A 14,001-nucleotide genomic window follows, 5' to 3' on the forward strand; every position below is an offset into this window, starting at 1 on the left:
TTCAAATCAACATAAAGCTATACTAATCGAAATTGTGTGGCATTGGTGTAAGAGTGGACAGACCAGTGGAACACAATAGAAAGTCCAGAAACAGAGCTCCACATATGCAATTAATTGGTTTTAACAGAGGTGCCAAAGTTGCTCTGTAGGGAAGGGCAGTGTGATGTAATAAATATATACTTGGTCTCTGCCCCTGGTTCCTGACACAGAGCTCTTAAATCTCTTGGAATTTCCTGAGTATAGGAGCATCTTTTGTTGTCATGAGGCAACTCTGGACGAGCTCATGGATGGGGGCTGGTCACCAGAAAGACCATGCCAGCGTTAGATGCCAAAGTTTTAGCCCCACCACTATCCTCTGGGAGAGGGACTGAAGATTGTTCATCAAAGATGACTGTATGATGAAACTTCCATAAAAGTCTAAATTATGGGATTCAGAGAGCTCCCAGGTCAGTGAATACATGCATGTGAGAGGGGTACTCTGATCCCACACGGGCAGAAGCTCCGTTGAAGCCCCTTCTGGGCTGTATCCCTTGTATCTCCTCATCTGGCTGTTGAGCTATATCCTTTAGAATGTCCTCTATAATAAGTCCATCAACATAACTATTTCGCTGGGCTTTGTGAGCCATTTTATCAAATTATTGAACCTGAGGGGGTCATGGGAACGCCTGTTTGTAGCCACGCGGGATAGAAGTGTTTAAGTATGGGGACCCTGTGGGCCTACTACTTACAATTGGTGTCTGAACTGGGGGAAATCTTGTGGGATGGGGCCCTCAACCTCTGGGGCCTGCAGTAACTCCAGGTAGTTCCTGTGAGAACTGAATTAAATTGTACGTAGCCCACCTGGCGTCCACAGAGAACTGGAAATTACTTGGTATGGAAAATCCACACATCTGGTGTCAGAAGTGTTGTGTGTAGGGAAAGTTTTTCTTTAGGAAGTCTACTCAATAAACTGCTGGAATAACTGGATATCTGAATGATCATCATAATCAGAAATGAGAAATCTGACCTGTATCTTTCACCATACAGAAAAATTAATTTGAGATAGATCATAGAGCTGTACGTAAAAGCTGAAACTATCAAGCTTCCGAAAAGGAAACGAAACTATCTTTGTGTCTTTTGGGTTGCAGGACCCCAAAAGTGAAGACCATAAAAGGAAAAAAATGGATAAAAGTTATGAAAAAATAAATAGGCAAGAGTCTTTGAACAACTACTTCATAAGAGAAGACATATGAATGATCCATATACTCAAGGAGAGATGTTTGATATCACTAGTCATCAGGGAAATGCAAATTAAAACCATAAGAATACTGGAAGAATGGCGAAAATTAATAAAACCAACCTTACCAAGTGTAGGCAACGATGTGAAGCAATGCAAACTCTCCTACACTGTCAGTGGTAATAAGGTGGTACCATCACTGCAAAATAGTCTGGCAGCTTCTTATTACCTTAAGACTCCTGAGTTTCCAATGCAAGGGGCACAGATTCAATCCCTGGTTAGAAAGTAAGATTCCACATGCCACACGGAGTGGCCAAAAAACAAGTTTTTAAAAAACGAGACATGCTTATTACTGTTTTTTATTATGGTAGAGGGCAGAATCCTAAGCAGTGGGAGTAGCTCATGTGAACATTCTGAGTGAGTGTTCTGGGCCTTTCCTGGTGAGTAGGCGGAAGATCAACTCTGATCATTTTCCTTATTAATACATAAAGTATTGATTAATTAATTAGAGAATGAACGATAAAGAATTATAAAGTGAAGAAGAAAATGTTAGTCACTCAGCTGTGTCTGACTCTTTGTGACCCTGTGGGCTACAGGCCTGTCCATGGAATTCTCCGGGCAATAATACTGGAGTGGGTTGCCATTCCCTTCTCCAGGCGATCTTCCTGACCTGATCTTCCTTCCTGATCACAGGGAAAGGCCCAGAACAACACTCACTCAGCTGTTCACATGAGTTATTCCCACTTACTAGGATTCTGCCCTTTTCCATAATAAAAAAGAATAATAAACATGTCTCACCTTTTTAACTTTTTTTTTTTTTTTTTTCCGGTCACACCCGGGATTGAACCGGGTCTCCTGCATTGCAGGCACATTCTTTACCGTCTGAGCCACCAAGGAAGAGAATGAATGATAAAGAATGATAAAGTGCCCACGGCCCCTGCATTGGAAGCTCAGAGTCTTAACCACTGGACCGCTAGGGAAGTCCCACGTGTCTCACTTTCATAATGACAGTTTTAAAATGCAATTAAGGTTGGCAAACATAAGTAGATCACTTAAAAATTGGTAAAATGTTTTAAACTCCATTTTTGGAAAGAATGAGTTTTATAGGTGAATACTACATTCCTAGTCGAATTTCATTCATTATCAAAAGCTTCAGAGATAAATCTTATAACACCAATTTAAAAAATACTGAAAATACCCTTCAATTTACTGATATTGGCTGGAAAGTATGTTTCCAATCCTCCACCACCAAAAGCTCTTCTCCAGAGACCTCCCGTAGGTGATTTGGAAACTGGTGGGGCTGTATTAATACTTTATGTATTAATTATTAATCCTTATTAATACATAAAGTACTACACACACACACCACAGACCCCGACCACATAAGTGTAGCTCTAGCCATCCCCCCCCCCGCCCAGGTATTGCCCAAGAGAGAAGAATGCAGATGCCTGCAAAATTGCTTTTTAAGAATATTCATAACAGCTCTATTCATAATAACCAAAGTGAAAGTGAAGTTGCTCAGTCATGTCCGACTCTTTGCGACCCCATGGACGGTAGCCTACCAGGTTCCTCTGTCCATGGGATTTTTGGGGCAAGAACACTGGAGTGGGTTGCCATTTCTTTCTCCAGGAGATCTTCCCGACCCAGGGATTGAACTCAGGTCTCCCACATTGTGGGCAGACACTTAACCATCTGAGCCACCAGGGAAGTCAGGCTCAAACACCCAAGTGCCTTCAACAGGCACATAAGAAACAAATGGAGGGGCTGAGCACAGCGGGACGGGGCGCCTCCCGGGTTCCAGGGTTCCAGGGAGGCAGTGCAGGCTCTCTTGAGCCCTTTTGTGCTTCCTCGTATCAGCGCCTCCCGGGTTCCCGGGTTCCAGGGAGGCGGTGCAGGCTCTCTTGAGCCCTTTTGTGCTTCCTCGTATCAGCATTTTGTGGAAAGTGTTTTGAGTTTCCACAGATCAGATCAGATCAGATCAGTCGCTCAGTCGTGTCCGACTCTGTTTGACCCCATGAATCGCAGCACGCCAGGCCTCCCTGTCCATCACCAACTCCCGGAGTTCACTCAGACTCACGTCCATCAAGTCAGTGATGCCATCCAGCCATCTCTTCCTCTGGCGTCCCCTTCTCCTCCTGCCCCCAATCCCTCCCTGCATCAGAGTCTTTTCCAATGAGTCAACTCTTCGCATGAGGTGGCCAAAGTACTGGAGTTTCAGCTTCAGCATCATTCCTTCCAAAGAAATCCCAGGGCTGATCTCCTTCAGAATGGACTGGTTGGATCTCCTTGCAGTCCAAGGGACTCTCAAGACTCTTCTCCAACACCACAGTTCAAAAGCATCAATTCTTTGCGGTCCAAGGGACTCTCAAGAGTCTTCTCCAACACCACAGTTCAAAAGCATCAATTCTTTGGCGCTCAGCCTTCTTCACAGTCCAACTCTCACATCCATACATGACCACAGGAAAAACCATAGCCTTGACTAAACAAACTTTTGTTGGCAAAGTAATGTCTCTGCATTTGAATATGCTATCTAGGTTGGTCAAAACTTTCCTTCCAAGGAGTAAGTGTCTTTTAATTTCATGGCTGCAGTCACCATCTGCAGTGATTTTGGAGCCCAGAAAAATAAAGTCTGACACTGTTTCCACCGTTTCCCCATCTATTTCCCATGAAGTGATGGGACCAGATGCCATGATCTTCGTTTTCTGAATGTTGAGCTTTAAGCCAACTTTTTCACTCTCCTCTTTCATCAAGAGGCTTTTTAGTTCCTCTTCACTTTCTGCCATAAGGGTGGTGTCATCTGCATATCTGAGGTTATTGATATTTCTCCCAGCAATCTTGATTCCAGCTTGTGTTTCTTCCAGTCCAGCGTTTCTCATGATGTACTCTGCATGTAAGTTAAATAAACAGGGTAACGATATACAGCCTTGACGTACTCCTTTTCCTGTTTGGAACCAGTCTGTTGTTCCATGTCCAGTTCTAACTGTTGTTTCCTAACCTGCATACAGATTTCTTAAGAGGCAGGTCAGGTGGTCTGGTATTCCCATCTCTTTCGGAATTTTCCACAGTTTATTGTGATCCACACAAAGGCTTTGGCATGGTCAGTAAAGCAGAAATAGATGTTTTTCTGGAACTCTCTTGCTTTTTCCATGATCCAGCAGATGTTGGCAATTTGATCTCTGGTTCCTCTTCCTTTTCTAAAACCAGCTTGAACATCAGGAAGTTCACAGTTCACGTATTGCTGAAGCCTGGCTTGGAGAATTTTGAGCATTACTTTACTAGTGTGTGAGATGAGTGCAATTGTGCGGTAGTTTGAGCATTCTTTGGCATTGCCTTTCTTTGGGACTGGAATGAAAACTGACCTTTTCCAGTCCTGTGGCCACTGCTGAGTTTTCCAAATTTGCTAGCATATTGAGTGCAGCTCTTTCACAGCATCATCTTTCAGGATTTGGAATAGCTCAACTGGAATTCTATCACCTCCACTAGCTTTGTTCATAATGATGCTTTCTAAGGCCCACTTGACTTCACATTCCAGGATGTCTGGCTCTAGGTCAGTGATCACACCATCGTGATTATCTGGGTCGTGAAGATCTTTTTTGTACAGTTCTTCTGTGTATTCTTGCCATCTCTTCTTAATATCTTCTGCTTCTGTTAGGTCCCTACCATTTCTGTCCTTTATTGAGCCCATCTTTGCATGAAATGTTCCCTTGGTATCTCTAATTTTCTTGAAGAGATCCCTAGTCTTTCCCATTCTGTTGTGTTCCTCTATTTCTTTGCATTGATCGCTGAAGAAGGCTTTCTTATCTCTTCTTGCTATTCTTTGGAACTCTGCATTCAGATTTATATCTTTCCTTTTCTCCTTTGCTTTTCGCTTCTCTTCTTTTCACAGCTATTTGTAAGGCCTCTCCCGACAGCCATTTTGCTTTTTTGCATTTCTTTTCCATGGGGATGGTCTTGATCCCTGTCTCCTGTACAATGTCACGAACCTCATTCTATAGTGCATCAGGCACTCTATATATCAGATCTAGGCCCTTCAATCTATTTCTCACTTCCACTGTATAATCATAAGGGATTTGATTTAGGTCATACCTGAATGGTCTCGTGGTTTTTCCCTACTTTCTTCAATTTAAGTCTGAATTTGGCAGTAAGGAGTTCATGGTCTGAGCCACACGGTTGTTCAAATAGAGCAAAGCTGGAAGTGTGGTGTCTTCAGACCTGGACATTCCAGGTGCAGGAATTTACAAGTTACCAGCACAGTTGTGCTTGGTTGATTCCTGCAGGGTTCAAAATGGAAATTCACATAGTTCTGTAATGTACATCAGTGGCAGCCGGCTGAATATACTAGGACACCCACACATTAAAGAAATGAAGGGGAGGTGAAGAGCAAGCGAGAACCGAGTTCTGCATAGTTGTTTCCAAGGGGCAGCAAGGGAAAAGGGTTAACCATGTTGTTTCTGGTCAGAAAGATAATCAGCACCGCGAAAGCCCCCGCGGCCATTGGTCCCTACAGTCAGGCTGTGTTAGTCGACAGGACCATGTACATTTCAGGACAACTAGGCATGGACCCTGCAAGTGGACAGCTTGTGCCAGGAGGGGTGGCAGAAGAGGCTAAACAGGCTCTTACAAACATAAGTGAAATTCTGAAAGCAGCAGGCTGTGACTTCACGAATGTAGTAAAAGCAACTGTTTTGCTGACTGACATAAATGACTTCAGTACTGTCAACAATGTCTACAAACAATATTTCCAGAGTAGTTTTCCTGCGAGAGCTGCTTACCAGGTTGCTGCTTTGCCCAAACGAGGCCGTGTTGAGATTGAAGCAATAGCTGTGCAAGGACCTCTCACGACAGCATCACTCTAAGTGGGCCAAGTGTTATTTAGTCTGGAAATTTAATAGTATTTTTAAACTAATGGCTTAATCCTTGTTGGAAAGTGTAAGATTGAAATATCTAGAAATATGGAAATACCATATAATAAGGGAAACATGAATTGAAGATTAATGATGAATCTAGTTACTAATGTTACAAATTATACTTCTGTAACACTTGTATTGCTGGATGTGGGAAAACAGACATGCCTTACTGAGTTAACTCAGAAGAATAAAAGTAGAGAAATAACATAGGAAAGATGAGCACACCTAATTCAACTAAACCCTATTAATTTAATGATGTGAAGTATTTTATTATGTCAGATATGTGATTTTTGCTTGAATAAAATTAAAGCATTTAAATTTGAATGGCAGAGATAAAGGAGAAGAAACTGGACCAAATTTTATATAGATAATATTTTTCTAGTGGAAACAGCATGCAGATTTTCCTTGGTGTGATTCCATTTACTGATTTTTTTTAACAGTTTAATGTATGCATTAAATTACATTACCTAAATAAAAGTGAAGAAACCATGAAAAAAAAAAAAAAGAAATGAAGGGGTGACTCTGCCCAGGTGTGGTAATGGGGATGTGTGTGCCCCATAAGGCTGATCTACCACCTACTCACCAGGAAAGGCCCAGAACAACACTCACTCAGCTGCTCACGTGAGCTACTTCCGCTTATTAGGATTCTGCCCTTTTCCCTAATAAAAAAGAATAATAAACATGTCTCACTTTTTTTTAACTTTTTTTTGCCGCACTGCACGGCATGTGGGATCTTAGTTTACCAACCAGGGATTGAACCCACGACCCCTACATTGGGAGCTCAGAGTCTTAACCACTGGACCACTAGAGAAGTCCCACGTGTCTCACTAATGTAATTGCAATTTAAAATTACATTTTCATTAGAGCACTTAAAAGTTGGTAAATGTTTTAAACTCCATCTGACTTTTGGAAACTGAATTTTATAGGTGAAAAATAAACACATTCCTAGTTGAATTGCATTCTTTAAAAAAATGAGAGCTTCAGAGATAAATCTTATAATACCAATTAAAAAAAAAAATTCTGAAAATATCCTTAAACTTATTGATATTAACTGGACCTGAAAGTGCGTTTCTAATCCTCCTCCACCAAAATCTCTTCTCCAAAGACCTCCCTTAGGTGATTTGGAAACTGGGGGAGGCATGATCACTCTGTACGCCTGGGGGCAGAAAGCGGGTCTGTGGGTGTGTCCCTATGTAATTCTTCACACATATCATAGAAACCATCACATACTTGGCTATGTGTACACTACTTACCTCCTGGATTACGGCAATGGGCCCGGAAAGGCAGCCCTCAGAAGGTGCCCCCTATGCCTCTGTGTTCTAAGGCATATTTACCTAAGTTTGAGAAGAACACCAGGGACGGCCTGGAAGAAGGAGATGAAGGTATGAGGCGCATGCCCCTTGTAGTGACCAGTGTCCCAGGCCAGCCAGGTCAGTTGCCTTAGCGTCATCTCCAGTCAAGGATGTTAGCGTCCCCCAAAACAGAAACATGGAAATGTGCAAAACACAGCAGGACAGAAAATTCAATAGCTAAAGGCTGTTTCTGATAAAGGAGCTTCCGTTGCCTGGACTCGGGCCCCAGCTCCAGCCCCACTCCACCTGGGCTGTAGCTTCTCAGTGTTTGTCTAAGCATCCCTGGTCCTCTCATTGCCTGAGCTCTAAACCTCTGGGGAAATTTTGATTCATGGGTTACTCATCACCCATTCATGCATTCATTTTTTCATTCATTCATTCACTAGCTTGTCCACTCATCAAACATTCCTCATGCTGGGCCCAGTGCTGGATGCCCTGGCCCACAGGGAGCAAAGGGGACACAGGCCCTGCCTTCATCGGCCAGGAAAGGGAGGCAGCCTTGATTCAGCACTCCTCACCTGGACCAGCAACCCAAACTTCCTCACACATAGCTCCTTCCCCGGGTTCCCCTCCCCTCACATGCTAACCAAGCCACCTGAATGGAAGACCCAGCTCCCATGGCGTCTCCATCAGCCACCCCAGCCCCCTGCCACACAGTGAGAACTGCTCCTCCCTTGGACCTGCTTTGTACCCACCTGGTTTCCATCTCACAGTCTGAGACAGTCATTATGCACATTATCCCAACAGGACTCTGAGCTTTGAGGTGGAGCTCCTGATTAGTGCTGGCCTGATGCAGAGTAAGTTTGGGAAAGTGACATAATGAGCGAATGATTATATTCCAATCAGTTACTGTCCACTGGCCCAGGCGGAAAACTTCTCTGAGCCTATGGATTGAAACACGGAGGACCAAGATGAAAACCTTGCCTCATCCTGCTGGCCCTGGGTTAGGGATAAGAAATTGAGAGGAAGCAGGCAGCAGCAGCAGGCAGGCAGAACATGAGCACAGAAGCTGATGCAACTCTTCTGTAGAGAATTCTGATGGCAAAAATCAAAGTTAAACATGTCAATTCAACATCAATGCAGAGCTACATCCACAGGAGACACTGTGCTTCATTTAGGAAATAAAAAGATGCGACACAAACCCTGGCTCTAACAAATCAAATACCACAATTGTTAAAAGTGGGCGAAGAAGATTTCTTGTGTTGGATAGTGAGCTACAGAGAAGTAAGGAGGGGCTGGAGGAAACCACGTGTTTCCGGACAAGAGCTGAAAACATCAGTATGAACTCATTTCAACCTTCACATGACACAGCAAAAGGGCCTGAATAAATTCATTTTCCTGTGGTGGAACTCCTTACTCATTCACCACTAAATCACTGGATGTGGTATATGATTATTTCATTACATAGTCACGAAGCTCAGTACTTGTAGGGCCAATAAGAAATGTATTTGAGTTGAACTTGTAGTTGCCTTAAATTCAGATTAACTTCGTATACTTTTAAAGAATTACCCATCATATCAAAATTGAAACAGAAGGAAGTATCTTACTGGAAAGAAGGAAAAAAGGGGAAAAAAAACTAAAAGAAAAAGTCTGGCAGAAACTTCAAAATATCAAAAAGTATACCACAATGGCGGAGAAGGCAATGGCACCCCACTCCAGTACTCTTGCCTGGAAAATCCCATGGATGGAGGAGCCTGGAGGGCTACAGTCCATGGGGTTGCTAAGAGTCGGATACGACTGAGTGACTTCACTTTCACTTTTCACTTTCATGCAATGGAGGAGGAAATGGCAACCCACTCCAGTGTTCTTGCCTGGAGAATCCCAGGGATGGGGAAGCCTGGTGGGCTTCCATCTGTGGGGTCACACAGAGTTGGACATGACTGAAGCAACTTAGCAGCGGCAGCAGCAGCATACCACGATGGAAACTAAAAACTGTAATGATAAAAATCATGGAAGAATCATGATAGCCAAGAAAATATGGGTAATAAAAATGACAAAACAGATGAAAGGTATTATGAGAGTCAGAATATGTCTTAACAGGAAGAAAAAAAAAAAAACAAGGGAAAAAAAAAAAAGCAGAAGGAAGATGATGGTAACAGAAAGGAAAACCACAACCCTCTAGTCAGCAGGACACACCAGGTGGCCCCACCCACTGATTATATACTTCATTGATCACTGTGATGCTTCACTCAATAATTCCCTAAACTCTGTTTAATGAAAAATCCGTTTTTTTCAAAATTGTAATCCCATTTACAAAGAATCAAGGTACAATGGACGAAAAAGATGCTTCTTGAAACATTTTGAAAGAGTTATTTCTTAACAGGAAATCTGTTACATGATATTGGCTAGCCTATTCCAAGACTAAACATTGCCTGTATTGTTTTGCATTACAGTTTTCAACAAGACAGATATCACTTACATCAGACTTTCATTTTAGTGAATATCTTTAGAACCATCAAAACTCATGGACTGCGCACAGCATATAAGCATGCGTATTTGAATACTGTGTCTGACTCTGCAACCCCATGAACTGCAGCTAGCCAGGCTCCTCTGTCCATGGAATTTTCCAGGCAAGAGTACTGGAGTGGGTTGCCATTTCTTCCTCTAGGAGATCTTCCCCACCCAGGGGTCAAACCCTCCTCTCCTGTTGTCTCCTGGATTGGCAGGCAGAGTATCACTGAGTCCCCTGGGAAGTCCATGTTTGGCCACACAGGAATCACATGAACAGAGTAGGCTCCTTCCACAAGGAGGGCAGAAACACACCTGATCCAATTTAGATGAGTAAAGCAAACATGGAAAGCGCTTTCCATTTCTTCCTGATCTGACATGAAATACAGATCATGGAATACATGACACAAAGCTCCTAACAAGCCACTGTGAGGCCACTCCAGACACAGGATAGGTTTGGCCAAATCTGAGGGCAACCCTAAAAGAATAGTAACATTACCAAAGGAATGCAAGGCTAACAACCTTTTCCAAACTACTACTAAGAGCAAAATTTGATTAACCCCGCTCAAAAGTGAATTATCTGTTTATCCTGTACAAACAGTATTACCAAATCATTCCCATATGAAGGAGTAATTAAGGTCTGCATTTTAAAAATTGGAAAAAAAATTGAGGCGTTAGGCAATTAACTAGAGAAAAGCTTTGTGCTTTGCTTGGTTTGTGATATTAATCAGCTGTGTATAATTGACTTTTCTTATTATAATCAACATTCACCTTCGTATCTAATTTCGCATTCTTGTTAAAAAGGGAGCTCCAAACAGCACTAACTGGAGACCCCACCCATCCTGGGCCCTGCGGGGAGCGGGACACCTGGAGTCCGATCCGGAGCGCGCAGGGTCGAAACGGCCAGGGCCTCTGTCAGCGTGGCCCCGCGGAGGAGCAGCTCCAGAGGGCACGCTGTCTAACGTGCGGCCCTCAGGGTACCCTTACCCACGCCGCAAGGTGCGAAACGCACACATCCCACTGGGGAGCGCGGGAGCGCGGACGTCGCACGCAGACGTCCTCAGGACACGTGACTGCCAGTCCACGTGACCGCGCCCACATGACTGCTGGAGCCGCCGTGAGGTAGAAACCCGGTTCTGCCGAGACCGGGCGAGTTCCCGGCTGACTCCGCGGGCGGGCGGACGTCGTCAGCCGCTTCAGTCGCCGACAAGTGGAGCGGGTGCCGGGCTTGGCCGTGAGCCCAGGGTCCCGGGTCGACAGAGCTTTAGGCCGAAAGCGAGGCGGCCTCCTCCCGAGCGGGAACGGAGAGCTCCTTCGCTTTGCTCCTCCGCTCTCACTTCTCGGGTGTGGTGAGGAAATGCACAGGCGCTGTCTCACCTTTCTAGGGCACTGCCTCTGGGCGCTGAGGTACTGAAAAGAGAAATCCTTTCCCAAGAGCAGAATCCTGTCACTGTAAAGCCCCCTGGTTTGCCGGGAGCGGTGTTGTGTAGAGTGTGGTGAAGACAGTGGGGGTCCCGAAGGAAAAGCAGATTAAGTCCAGGTGCGGACTTAGGGTCTGTTCCGACGTGGCCTAGCTCTCAGGTGGCTGGCTGCCCGCTCTATCGGCAAGCGATATTGGAATGGAGGCTTGGTCACTATAACTTGTACGTGAGGGTCAGCCAAGGCAAGCTTGGTGGGAGACTGCATGTTGTCTCCTTCCCTGTCGCCACAGCCAGTTCAGTCTGACGGTGAAACATCAGCAGGATGGCTGAAAAGAGTCTGACAGACATCTGCAGACTAGCTAGGCAACCTAGGTCAGCCTTTCCCACAGTAGAGCCCTTTGGAAGAGGTTTCGCGTGGAACATGAATCTTCTCAAATTCTGCGCCCATTCGGAGCAGTCCCTCCGCACACGTCATCAGAAAGCTCTTTGACCCGAATCCTCCAATCTGGTTTTGTCTAAGCCCTGCCCCCGGCATTGATGAGATGTGCGGCCCAGAGGCGTTGCCTTTGTCTTCTCCCAGTGGCTACCTTTTTCCCTCCGGATGTACCTATGTAGTTAGGTTTATCAGGCTCAAACAATATCCTAGACATCTTGGGCGTGATATCCCTTTGGAGGCTAAAAAATGATACAAATGAACTTATTTACAAGGCAGACACAGACTCATAGACATAGAATGAATGAATAAATTTATGAGAATGAATTTATGGTTACCAGAGGAGAAGGGACGGGGGAGGGATATATAGGGAGTTAGGGATTGACATGTATGTGAAGTAAAGTCGCTCAGTCGTGTCCGACTCTTTGTGACCCCATGGACACCAGGCTCCTCCATCCATGGGATTTTCTAGGCAAGAGTACTGGAGTGGGCTGCCTTTTCCTTGTCCAGGGAACTTCCCGACCCAGGGATCGAACCCAGGTCTCCCGCATTGTAGACAGACGCTTTACCATCTGAACCACCAGGGAAACATGTATACACTGCTATATTTAAAAGGAATAACCAACAAGGACCTACTACTGTTTAGCTCAGGAACTCTGCTCGGTATTATGTAACAACCTAAATGAGAAAAGAATTTGGAAAAATAGATACATGACTATGTATAAAAGAATCACTTTGAGGTATACCTGAAACTAGCACTATACTCTAACATAAAATAAGAAGTTAAAAAAAAAAAAAAGTTCCAGTCCTTTGATTGGTGTGGTGTTCAGAGTCTGGTCATAGAATTCCAGTAGTTTCAGTCTCTGTATTTCTTTTTCCTGATGATTCTGTTGGTGTGAGAAAGGAGACAGCTTACTATCTGCAACAGTAAGCTTCATGGACAGTTTTTACATGAAAAGTTTCAACACAAATTCAAAGATTCCCCCCCCTCCCAAAGGATTTATATTCAGGATATACTTGGGAGAACAATTTTTACCTCTTGGAAATGCAAAGTTATTTTAAATGTTTTCCTTCGAATTAGAAAGCTGAACAGCAAGATTTTGTAACACTTTAAGCAGTTTCATATGAAAGAAACAGTTTCCTTGGCTATGGGGGAAGAAGTAGGTCGAGAAGAAACTGGATTAAAAGGAAAGTTAATGACAATTGGACAGATTAGGAATCTTTCAAATGATGGAGAGAAATGCTGCTTTTGCTTTTTTCCGAGATCCAGCCAGCATCACTGCAATAGAGATCCTGCTACCATTGTCCAAGGACACTCTGGGTAAAGATTGTGCTGCTTGACTTTTACTAAACAGCAGAAAGGACAGAAATTTCTCTGGGTAAGCAGTTGAGAGGGGGAGAGCAAAAATCCACTTTATTCATAAATGGACACTGGCAAGAGGGTCCTTCTCCAAGTCCGGTTTTGTCTGCTGATCTGTGCCCAGGGAAGCTTGGGGTAGTCAGAGACAGACTCAGGAAAGGAGTACATTACAGCAGAGTGGCGCAGCGGGAGCGTGCTGGGCCCATAACCCAGAGGTCGATGGATCGAAACCATCCTCTGCTATGAGCTCACATTTTTGCCTGCTCTATAGCTTTTGGGTCCCCAGCTGTGGGACTAGGTTGGGCTGTGGACCCTGGTGTCCAGGAGTGGCAGCTAGTTCTATGGCGTCACCATCAGCGCTCTGGACTCTGAATCCAGAGATGTCAAAATCTTAGTGGGAACTGTGTACCCCTCTTGTCCCATCCCAGGGGCACTTAGGCCAAGAGTGACCTGCAAGGGGACATAATGGCATATGGTTCTATGGTGTAATGGTTAGCACTCTGGACTTTGAATCCAGCGATCCGAGTTCAAATCTCGGTAGAACCTGTTTTGCCTGTGGCCATTTTTGTCTTCCCCTCTTGTGTCCCAGGCAGTGGGACACGGGGACACGATCTGGCCCAGGACAGGCAGCAACTCTGAGCCCCTGGTCCATCTGATCGCCAGTGCTCCCCTTCCCCCAGAAGCCACATTAGGAATGTCTTTGTTCTTTTTAATGTCCTCCCTGCCCAGTTTTTTTTTTTTTTTAAAGGAGACCAGGGGAGTTCCCCAGCAGTCCAGCTGCTGGGACTCTGCATTTTCACTGCCAAGGGCCCAGGTTTGATTCCCTGGTTAGCGAACTAGGATCCCACAGGTTGTGCCGTGTGG

The 14,001-nt window shown here is 44.6% G+C and overlaps 2 non-coding genes and 1 pseudogene across 2 annotated transcripts; all 3 read left to right on the forward strand.

Annotated features, from left to right (window-relative positions):
• Nucleotides 1-5,614: 5,614 nt before the first annotated feature.
• LOC781685 (heat-responsive protein 12 pseudogene) lies at nucleotides 5,615-6,437 on the forward strand (annotated as a pseudogene).
• Nucleotides 6,438-13,308: 6,871 nt separating this feature from the next.
• TRNAM-CAU (transfer RNA methionine (anticodon CAU)) lies at nucleotides 13,309-13,380 on the forward strand. Its single transcript has one exon. It is a non-coding gene; the product is annotated as a tRNA-Met (tRNA).
• Nucleotides 13,381-13,611: 231 nt separating this feature from the next.
• TRNAQ-UUG (transfer RNA glutamine (anticodon UUG)) lies at nucleotides 13,612-13,683 on the forward strand. Its single transcript has one exon. It is a non-coding gene; the product is annotated as a tRNA-Gln (tRNA).
• The last annotated feature ends 318 nt before the right edge of the window (nucleotides 13,684-14,001 follow it).

Source organism: Bos taurus, chromosome 19, assembly GCF_002263795.3.
Source record: "Bos taurus isolate L1 Dominette 01449 registration number 42190680 breed Hereford chromosome 19, ARS-UCD2.0, whole genome shotgun sequence".
Classification (NCBI taxonomy): Eukaryota; Metazoa; Chordata; class Mammalia; order Artiodactyla; family Bovidae; genus Bos; species Bos taurus.